Genomic DNA, 12593 nt, shown 5'->3' with positions numbered 1-12593 from the left:
ACAAAAGCGACATCTCCCGGTGGCGACAAGAACTGGCATGAATGTAATAACCCAGTTTCAGAGAGAACAATAAGCGACATCTCCTGATGGCGACAAGAATTGGCGTGAATGTTTATACCCAGTTTCAGAGAGAACAATAAGCGACATCTCCCGGTGGCGAAAAGAATTGGCGTGAATGTTTATACCCAGTTTCAGAGGACGTGCGAGTATTTTTCGGAAAGAATTTCACCTACACATGTCAGCATAACAACTTTTGGTTTAAAATCCGGACAATAATAAGTACTAGACTAATAATTATTCACGACATTTTAATAAAAATATACAAAGACAAAACATACATTGTCCACAGATACAGTTTCTGTGTACATTCATTTTTTATGCTATCACAGAGTGTCATTATCAGTTTCACAAATACACGGATGAGATAGGAAATTGGAAAAGGTGAATTTTACAGAAAAAAGAAAACTTTCCATTTAAAAGAACTACTCATACTGATTATACTGATTAAAGATCTCCTCATACTGATTAATTAATAAAAGAACGACTCATACCAATTAATTGATTAAAGGACTACTCATACTGATTATACTGATTAAAGAACTACTCATACCGATTAATTGATTAAAGAACTACTCATACCGATTAATTGATTAAAGAACTACTCATACTGATTATACTGATTAAAGAACTACTCATACCGATTAATTGATTAAAGAACTACTCATACTGATTATACTGATTAAAGAACTACTCATACCGATTAATTGATTAAAGAATTACTCATACTGACTATACTGATTCAAGAACTACTCATAGTGATTAATTGATTAAAAAACTACTCATACTGATTATACTGATTAAAGAACTACTCATACTGATTAATTAATTAAAGAACGACTCATACCAATTAATTGATTAAAGAACTACTCATACTGATTAATTGATTAAAGAATGACTCATACTGATTATACTGATTAAAGAACTACTCATACTGATTAATTGATTAAAGAACTACTCATACTGATTATACTAATTAAAGAACTACTAATACTGATTAATTAATTAAAGAACGACTCATACTGATTAATTAATTAAACAACTACTCATACTGATTAATTAATTAAAGAACTACTCATACTGATTATACTGATTAAAGAACTACTCATACCGATTAATTGATTAATAAACTACTCATACCGATTAATTGATTAAAGAACTACTCATACTGATTATACTGATTAACGAACTACTCATACTGATTAATTGATTAAAGAACTACTCATACTGATTATACTGATTAAAGAACTACTCATACTGATTAATTGATTAAAGAACTACTCATACTGACTATACTGATTAAAGAACTACTCATAGTGATTAATTGATTAAAGAACTACTCATACTGATTATACTGATTAAAGAACTACTCATACTGATAAATTGATTAAAGAACTACTCATACTGATTATACTGATTAAAGAACTACTCATACTGATTATACTGATTAAAGAACTACTCATACTGATTAATTGATTAAAGAACTACTCATACTGATTATACTGATTAAAGAACTACTCATACTGATTATACTGATTAAAGAACTACTCATACTGATTAATTGATTAAAGAACTACTCATACTGATTAATTAATTAAAGAACTACTCATACTGATTATATTGATTAAAGAACTGCTCATACTGATTAATTGATTAAAGAACTACTCATACTGATTAAGTAATTAAAGAACTACTCATACTGATTAATTAATTAAAGAACTACTCATACTGATTATACTGATTAAAGAACTACTCATACCGATTAATTGATTAATAAACTACTCATACCGATTAATTGATTAAAGAACTACTCATACTGATTATACTGATTAACGAACTACTCATACTGATTAATTGATTAAAGAACTACTCATACTGATTATACTGATTAAAGAACTACTCATACCGATTAATAGATTAAAGAACTACTCATACCGATTAATAGATTAAAGAACTACTCATACTGATTATAGTAATTAAAGAACTACTCATACTGATTAATTAATTAAAGAACGACTCATACCATTAATTGATTAAAGAACTACTCATACTGATTAATTGATTAAAGAACTACTCATACTGATTATACTGATTAAAGAACTACTCATACTGATTATACTGATTAAAGAACTACTCATACTGATTAATTGATTAAAGAACTACTCATACTGATTATACTGATTAAAGAACTACTCATACTGATAAATTGATTAAAGAACTACTCATACTGATTATACTGATTAAAGAACTACTCATACTGATTATACTGATTAAAGAACTACTCATACTGATAAATTGATTAAAGAACTACTCATACTGATTATACTGATTAAAGAACTACTCATACTGATTATACTGATTAAAGAACTACTCATACTGATTAATTGATTAAAGAACTACTCATACTGATTAATTAATTAAAGAACTACTCATACTGATTATATTGATTAAAGAACTGCTCATACTGATTAATTGATTAAAGAACTACTCATACTGATTAAGTGATTAAAGAACTACTCATACTGATTACTCATACTGATTAATTAAAGAACTACTCATACTGATTATACTGATTAAAGAACTACTCATACCGATTACTCATTGATTAATAAAAACTACTCATACCGATTAATTGATTAAAGAACTACTCATACTGATTATACTGATTAAAGAACTACTCATACTGATTAATAGATTAAAGAACTACTCATACTGATTATACTGATTAAAGAACTACTCATACTGATAAATTGATTAAAGAACTACTCATACTGATTAATTAAAGAACTACTCATACTGATTAAAGAATTCATACTGATAAATTAAAGAACTACTCATACTCATACTGATTAATTAAAGAACTCATACTGATACTGATTAAAGAACTACTCATACTGATTAATTGATTAAAGAACTACTCATACTGATTAATTGATTAAAGAACTACTCATACTGATTAAGTAATTAAAGAACTACTTATACTGATTAAAGAACTACTCATGACTTGATTAAAGAACTATCATACTGATTAATTGATTAAAAAATTGCTCATACTGATTATGATGATTAAAGAACTACTCATACTCATACTAATTAAAGAACTAATACTGATTATTGATTAAAGAACTACTCATACTGATTAATTGATTAAAGAACTACTCATACTGATTAATTAATTAAAGAACTACTCATACTGATTAAAGAACTACTCATACTGATTATACTGATTAAAGAACTACTCATACTGATTAATTGATTAAAGAACTACTCATACTGATATTAATTAAAGAACTCATACTGATACTGATTAAAGAACTACTCATACTGATTAATTGATTAAAGAACTACTCATACTGGTTAAGTAATTAAAGAAATACTGATTAAAGAACTACTCATACTGATTATACTGATTAAAGAACTACTCATACTGATTAATTGATTAAAGAACTACTCATACTGATTCAAGACTAAAAGAACTACTCATACTACCATACTTATATTGATTAAAGAACTGCTCATACTGATTAAAGAACTACTCATACTGATTTAATTAATTTACTCATTAAAGAACTACTCATACTGATTAATTAAAGAACTACTCATACTGCTCATACTGATAATTAATAAAGAACTACTCATACTTAAAGAACTACTCATACTGATTATGCTGATTGATTAAAGAACTACTACTGATTTATATTGATTCAAGAACTACTCACACTGATTATATAATTGATTAAAGAACTACTCATACTGAACTACTCATACTGATTATATTGATTAAAGAACTACTCATACTGATTATACTGATTAAAGAACTACTCATACTGATTATACTGATTAAAGAACTACTCATACTGATTATACTGATTAAAGAACTACTCATACTAATTAATTGATTAAAGAACTACCCATACTGATTATATTGATTAAAGAACTACTCATACTGATTGTACTGATTAAAGAACTACTCATACTGATTAATTGATTAAAGAACTACTCATACTGATTATATTGATTAAAGAACTACTCATAATGATTATACTGATTAAAGAACTACTCTACCGATTAATTGATTAAAGAACTACTTATACTGTGATGTCGAGAAACCCACTTGTTGAAAACTTATATGCAAAACGGCTCATTTGGGTTGATAAAATATTTTTTTACATAGAAGAGCGAACAACGTTTCGACTTTCTTCGGTCATCGTCAGGTTCATAAAGAAAGAGGTAACTGACCGGAAGCTGACCACATGTTTGAAAAGGGTTGTGTAACTGTGTGTCGAAATGTAGAGGGCGGTATTAGATGTTTGAATATATAATTTTATTTATTTATTATATTAATATAGGTATAAAGGCGTTCCTTTATATTGGTTTATTTTGGGTTTAAGTTGTTGTATAAGTAAGGGTTCTTTGATTTTGCGTTTGTTTATGTTTGTTTCTTTATTTACTATTTGAGTGTTTTCTATGGTTATGTTGTGTTTATTTGACTTGCAGTGTTCGAAAACGTGTGAAGGTGACTTTTTATGTTCTTTGAATCTGGTTTCCATTTTTCTACTTGTTTCTCCAATATAGAAGTCGTGGCAGTTATCACATTGTATTTTATAAATAATGTTGGTGTGGTGTTTGTCATTGTAGTTTTTACATAGTATAGACCTCAGTTTTGTGCCGGGTTTTTGAATAAATTTGGTATTAACTGGAAGGTCATATTTTGTTACTAATTTTTGCCAAATGTTGGTTATTTGTTTGCTGATGTCAGGAATATATGGTATACAGCAGTATATGGTTTCGTGGTTTTTTGATTCGTGACCTGTATTTACTTTAGTTGGTTGATTTTGCTTTCTGTCTAGGTGTGCGTATAATGTTTTCTACGGTTTGTGGAGAAACTTATTGATATTGATGAAGTGTTGTTTTATTTTGTCTAATTCATCGTTAATTTTATCTGGTGAGCATAGTTTTATGGCTGTGTTTATTTGCTTTATTACTATGTTGAGTTTTTGTTTTGTTTCATGTGCTGAGCCCCAAGGAATGTATAGTCCAGTATGGGTGATTTTTCGGTGGATTTCTGTTTTGAATTGTGTGTCAGTTCTTGTAATTTTGAGATTAAGAAATGATATTTGATTGCTTTCTTCCTGTTCACATGTGAAGTTAATGTTGGGATGTATAGAGTTAATGTGATTGAAAAAATTAAGTATGTGTTCTGTAGATTTGAATCCACAACCGTGTCATCTGCATATCTGTACCAGTATAGTGGTGGATGTAATGCTGTGTTAATTGCTTGTGTTTCAACTTGTGTCATAAAAATATTGGCTAGAACTGGTGATACTGGGTTGCCCATGCTTAGGCCATTTGTTTGTATATAGTTTTGGTTGTTGAACATGAAGTTTGTCTTTATCGTGGTGAATTCTATGGGGGTTGCTAACTGGTTACTGGTAATTTCTATAGTTGGGTTAGGGTCTCGGATATAGAGTTCTAAGGCTATCTTGCAGGCTTCAGTTGTTGGAACTTCTCTAAAGAGGGATATAACATCGAAACTGGTCATTAAGGCTTTATGAGTAAGTTGATTTAGATTAGACTTGAAATTAAAAAGAATCTTTGATGAATGAGCTGGCTCATGTTACATATTTGGAGGAGAATACCCATGCTATGTATTTACCAAGATTGTAATTAAACGATTCATATGTGGACATTATTGGTCGTAATGGACAATCTGGTTTATGAGGTTTGGGGATACCGTATATTTGCGGTGTGCGTGAGCCGGTTTTACGTAGGTAGGAATAAAGTGTTTGTGAAATTGTGTTGGCTTTTTTCATTTGTAGTAGTAATTTGTTCAGTTGTGTCTCGTGTGTCTTTTTTGGATTTGTGTTTATTTGTTTAAATTTATTCGTGTCTGATAGGATGTTATTCATTTTGGATGCATTCATTCGTGTTCATTATGACTATAGCGTTACCTTTATCTGCTTTTTTAGAATTTTACTTGTTTTGTCTTGTTTTAGGTTTTACTGAATTAATGTCTCTTTTTTGTAAGGTTGTTTTTTTTTAGTTTTCTGTTTTGTGAAATTAGGTTGATGGTTTTGTGAGAAAATTCTTTGAAAAATCGTTTAAGATGTTGTTTTTTAGGTGTTTCTGGAAAATATAAATTTGTAATTTTACCTGGGAAGTTTAGCTGTTGGATGTCACTAAAATTATCTAAGTTGTCTTCTTTCTGTTGGTTGTGTTTTGGTTATTTCCTTGTTTTCTTCTCTGTAGAAAGTATCACAAGTCTCCTGGCTAGGTATTCTAAACATGTTTTGATTTCTATGGTTGGAATGTACCTAGGTACTATTTCGAAGTTGAGTCCTTTGTTAAGTAAATAAACCAATATAAAGGAACGCCTTTATACCTATATTAATATAATAAATAAATAAAATTATATATTCAAACATCTAATACCGCCCTCTACATTTCGACTACACAGTTACAACCCCTTTCAAACATGTGGTCAGCTTCCGGTCAGTTACCTCTTTCTTTGTGAACCTGACGATGACCGAAGAAGGTCGATAGGTTGTTCGCTCTTCTATGTAAAATATTTTCTCAACCCAAACGAGCCGTTTTTGCATATAAACTACTTATACTGATTATACTGATTAAAGAACTACTCATACCGATTAATTGATTAAAGAACTACTCATACTGATTATACTGAATAAAGAACTACTCATACTGATTATACTGATTAAAGAACTACTCATACTGATGAATTGATTACAGAACTACTCATACTGATTATACTGATTAAAAGAACTGCTCATTCTGATTAAAGAACTACTCATACTAATTAAAGAAGAACTACTCATACTGATTAATTAATTAAAGAACTACTCATACTGATTAAAGAACTGCTCCCACTGGTTAATTGATTAAAGAACTGCTCATACTGATTAATTGATTAAAGAACTACTCATACTGATTAATTAATTAAAGAACTACTTATACTGATTAAAGAACTACTCATACTGATTATGCTGATTAAAGAACTACTCTTACTGATTATGCTCATTAAATAACTACTCATACTGATTAATTGATTAAAGAATTACTTACAATTGATTATGATGATTAAAGAACTACTCATACTGATTAATTAATTAAAGAACGACTCATACCTAATTAATGATTAAAGAACTACTCATACTGATTATACTGATTAAAGAACTACTCATACTGATTAATTGATTAAAGAACTACTCATACCGATTAATTGATTAAAGAACTACTCATACTGATTATACTAATTAAAGAACTACTCATACTGATTATACTGATTAAAGAACGACTCATACTGATTATACTGATTAAAGAACTACTCATACCAATTAATTGATGAAAGAACTACTCATACCGATTAATTGATTAAAGAACTACTCATACTGATTAATTGATTAAAGAACTACTCATACCTATTAATTGATTAAAGAACTAATCATACTGATTAAAGAACTACTCATACTGATTAATTGATTAAAGAACTACTCATATTGATTATACTGATTATAGAACTACTCATACTGATTAACTGATTAAAGAACTACTCATACTGATTATACTGATTAAAGAACTACTCATACTGATTAATTAATTAAAGAACTACTCATACTGATTATATTGATTAAAGAACTACTCATACCGATTAATTGATTAAAGAACGACTCATATTGATTATACTGATTAAAGAACTACTCATACTGATTAACTGATTAAAGAACTACTTATACTGATTATACTGATTAAAGATCTACTCATACTGATTAATTAATTAAAGAACTACTCATACTGATTATATTGATTAAAGAACTGCTCATACTGATTAATTGATTAAAGAACTACTCATACTGATTATACTGATTAAAAGAACTCATACCAATTAATTAATTAAAGAACTACTCATACCGATTAATTGATTAAAGAACTACTCATACTGATTATACTGATTAAAGAACTACTCATACTGATTATACTGATTAAAGAACTACTCATACTGATTAACTGATTAAAGAACTACTCATACTGATTATACTGATTCAAGAACTACTCATACTGATTATACTGATTAAAGAACTACTCATACTGATTAATTGATTAAAGAACTCCTCATACTGATTATTTAATTAAAGAACTACTCATACTGATTATATTGATTAAAGAACTACTCATACTGATTAATTGATTAAAGAACTACTCATACTGATTATTTAATTAAAGAACTACTCATACTGATTATATTGATTAAAGAACTACTCATACTGATTAATTGATTAAAGAACTACTCATACTGATTAACTGATTAAAGAACTACTCATACTGATTATTTAATTAAGAACTACTCATACTGATTATATTGATTAAAGAACTACTCATACTGATTAATTGATTAAAGGACGACTCATATTGATTATACTGATTAAAGAACTACTCATACTGATTAGCAGATTAAGAACTACTCATACTGATTATACTGATTAAGAGATCTACTCATACTGATTAATTAATTAAAGAACTACTCATACTGATTAATTGATTAAAGAACTACTCATACTGATTAATTGAATTAAAGAACTACTCATACTGATTATATTGATTAAAGAACTACTCATACTGATTAATTGATTAAAGAACTACTCATACTGATTATACTGATTAAAGAACTACTCATACTGATTAACTTTAGTTAAAGAACTACTTATACTGATTATACTGATTAAAGAACTGCTCATACTGATTAATTGAATAAAGAACTACTCATGGACTATATTGATTAAAGAACTACTCATACTGATTGGTGGTTAAAGAACTACTCATAATGATTAATACGATTAAGAACTACTCATACATGATTAATGGATTAAAGAACTACTCATACTGATTATACTGTTGATAAAAACTCATACCAATTGATTGATAAAGAACTACTCATACTGATTAATGATTAACTACTCATACTGATTATACTGATTAAAGAACTACTCATACTGATTATACTGATTAAAGAACTACTCATACCGATTAGTGATTAAAGAACTACTCATACTGAGATTATGCTGATTAAAGAACTACTCATACTGATTGGTGGTTAAACTACTACTCATACTGATTAATTGATTAAAGAACGACTCATACTGATTATACTGATTAAAGAACTACTCATATTATTGGTGGTAAAGAACTATTCATACTGATTAATTAATTAAAGAACTACTCATACTGATTATACTGACTGTATACTGATTAATTGATTAAGAACTACTCATACTGATTATACTGATTAAGAACTACTCATACTGATTATACTGATTAAAGAACTACTCATACTGATTGGTGATTAAAGAACTACTCATACTGATTAATGGTAAAGAACTACTCATACTGATTAATTGATTAAAGAACTACTCATACTGATTAAAGAACTACTCATACTGATTAATTGATTAAAGAACTACTCATACTGATTATACTGATTATAGAACTACTCATACTGATTAACTGATTAAAGAACTACTCATACTGATTATACTGATTAAATCTACTCATACTGATTAATTGATTAAAGAACTACTCATACTGATTAATTGATTAGAACTACTCATACTGATTAATTGATTAAAGAACTACTCATACTGATTATACTGATTAAAGAACTACTCATACTGATTAATTGATTAAGAACTACTCATACTGATTATACTGATTAAAGAACTACTCATTACTGATTAAAGAACTACTCATACTGATTATACTGATTAAAGAACTACTCATACTGATTAATTGATTAAAGAACTACTCATACTGATTATACTGATTAAAGAACTCATACCATTAATTGATTAACTATACTGATTAAAGAACTACTCATACTGATTAATGATTAAAGAACTACTCATACTGATTAATTGATTAAGAACTACTCATACTGATTATACTGATTAAGAACTACTCATACTGATTAACTGATTAAAGAACTACTCATACTGATTTTATTAAAGAACTTTCATACTGATTATTTAATTAAAGTACTACTGATTATATTGATTAAAACTACTCATACTAATAATTGATTAAAGAACCACTCATACAATTAATTAAAGAACTACTCATACTGATTATATTGATTAAGAACCTCATGACTGATTAAAGAACTACTCATACTCATTAACTGATTAAAGAACTACTCATACTGATTATTGATTAAAGAACTACATACTGATAATTGATTAAAGAACTACTCATACCGGTTAATTGATAAAGAACTCATACTGATTAACTGATTAAAGACTACTCATACTGATTAACTGATTAAAGACTACTTATACTGATTATACTGATTAAAGATCTATACTGATAATGAATTAAAGAACTACTCATACTGATTAATTGATTGAACTACTCATACTGATTATTACTGATTCAAGAACTACTCATACTGGATTATATTGATTAAAGAACTACTCATACCGATTAATTGATTAAAGAACGACTCATATTGATTATACTGATTAAAGAACTACTCATACTGATTAATGATAAAGAACTACTCATATGTTATTGATTAAAGAACTTTATGAACTGATAAACTGAAAGAAGAACTACTCATACTGATTATACTGATTAAAGAACTCTCATGATTAATGATTAAAGAACTATCATACTGATTATCGATTAAGAACTACTCATACTGATTATATTGATTAAAAAACTCATACCATTAATGATTTAAGAACTATCATAGATTAATTGAATAAAGATACTACTACTGATTATACTAATTAAAGACTACTCATACTGATTATACTGATTAAAGAACTACTCATACCGATTAATTGATTAAAGAACTACTCATACTGATTATACTGATTAAGAACTACTCATTCTGTTAATTAATTAAAGAACTACTCATACCGATTAATGATTAAAGAACTACTCATACTGATTATACTGATTAAAGAACTACTCATACTTATTAATTGATTAAAGAACTATTCATACTGATTAATTGATTAAAGAACTACTCATACTGATTATACTGATTAAGAACTACTTATACTGATTAACTGATTAAAGAACTACTCATACTGTTATACTGATTCAAGAACTACTCATACTGATTATACTGATTAAGAACTACTCATACTGATTAATGATTAAGAACTACTCATACTGATTAACTGATTAAAGAACTACTCATACTGATTATACTGATTAAGGAACTACTCATACTGATTATTGATTAAGAACTACTCATACTGATTAATTGATTAAAAGAACTACTCATACTGATTATTTAATTAAAGAACTACTCATACTGATTATATTGATTAAAGAACTACTCATGATAAATTGATTAAAGAACTTCTCATACTGATTAAAGAACTACTCATACTTACTGATTAATTAATTAAAACTACTCATTCCAATTAATGATTAAGAACTACTCATACTGATTAATTGATTAAAGAACTACTCATACTGGTTATACTGATTAAAAGAACCTCATACTGATTAATTGATTAAAGAACTACTCATACTACTGATTGGTGATTAAAGAACTACTCATACTGATTAATTGATTAAAGAACTACTCATACTGATTATGATTAAAGAACTACTCATACTGATTATACTGATTAAGAACTACTCATACTGATTAATGATTAAAGAACTACTTATACTGTTAAAGAACTACTCATACTGATTATACATTAAAGAACTACTCATACTGATTATGCTGATTAAAGAACTACTCATACTGATTAATGAAAGAATTACTCACATACTGATTATGATGATTAAAAACTACTCATACTGATTAATTGATTAAGAACTACTCATACTGATTGGTGATTAAAGAACTACTCATACTGATTATACTGATTAAAGAACTACTCATACTGATTAATGATTAAAGAACTACTCATCGATTAATTGTGATTAAAGAACTATCATACTGATTATACTGATTAAAGAACTACTCATACTGATTATACTGATTAAAAACGACTCATTACTGATTATACTGATTAAAGAACTACTCATACTGATTGGTGATGAAAAGACTACTAATTCATACTGATTAATTAGTGAGAACTACTCGCTACTGATAATTGATTAAGAACTATCATACTGATTATACTGATTAAGAACTACTCATACTGATTAATTGATTAAGAACGACTCATATTGATTATACTGATTAAAGAACTACTCATCATTAACTGATTAAAGAACTACTCATACTGATTATACTGATTAAAGATACTCATACTGATTAATTGATTAAAGCTACTCATACTGATTATATTGATTAAAGAACTACTCATACCGATTAATTGATTAAAGAACTACTCATACTGATTATACTGATTAAGGAACTATAATACTCATTGAGTTAAGAACTACTCATACTGATTATACTGATTAAAGATCTACTACTCATACTGATTATTGATTAAAGAACTTTGATTATACTGTTAAAGAACTACTCATACTGATTAATTGATTAAAGA

The sequence above is a fragment of the Tachypleus tridentatus genome, unplaced genomic scaffold (assembly GCF_004210375.1).
Source record: "Tachypleus tridentatus isolate NWPU-2018 unplaced genomic scaffold, ASM421037v1 Hic_cluster_2, whole genome shotgun sequence".
NCBI lineage: Eukaryota > Metazoa > Arthropoda > Merostomata > Xiphosura > Limulidae > Tachypleus > Tachypleus tridentatus.
The sequence above is the reverse complement of the archived record's forward strand: the minus strand, read 5'-3'. Positions refer to the sequence as shown.